Source organism: Penaeus monodon, chromosome 23 (assembly GCF_015228065.2).
Source record: "Penaeus monodon isolate SGIC_2016 chromosome 23, NSTDA_Pmon_1, whole genome shotgun sequence".
Classification (NCBI taxonomy): Eukaryota; Metazoa; Arthropoda; class Malacostraca; order Decapoda; family Penaeidae; genus Penaeus; species Penaeus monodon.
The window spans coordinates 30,646,715-30,647,198 of NC_051408.1; positions in this window are offsets into that span (position 1 = coordinate 30,646,715).

A 484-nucleotide genomic window follows, 5' to 3' on the forward strand; every position below is an offset into this window, starting at 1 on the left:
TACTGATGGCATTAATGTTGGCGGTATCGAAAATGACAACGATAATAATGAATGACGGAGCTAAAGATGAAAATAAAACAGACCAAAACGACGACAGAAATAAACATGATATTTCGGAAATAAAACAAATAAATCTGCACCGAATCGCACAGGACAAACCTCGACGACGGAGCTAAAGATGGAAATAGATAACAGCGATAACGATGATAAGACCTGATGATGAATACAGGCAATAATGCAGGAAGAACAAGCAGGAGAGAAATGCAAGCAAGATAAACGAGGGAGGGAGAAAAGGCCATAATTTACTCCTTAGAAGATTGTTCTAAAGGAGACGATGGTTTGTCTTGAAAAGTTCCCGCTGGAGGTTAGAGATTTCTTTATTATCGTCTGGTCTCCTCTGTTTCTTTCTTTCTTTCTTTCAGTCTTGTTTTCTCTTTTTCTGGTTCTCTGGGTCTCAGATTATCTGTTTTTCTCTTTTCTCTAT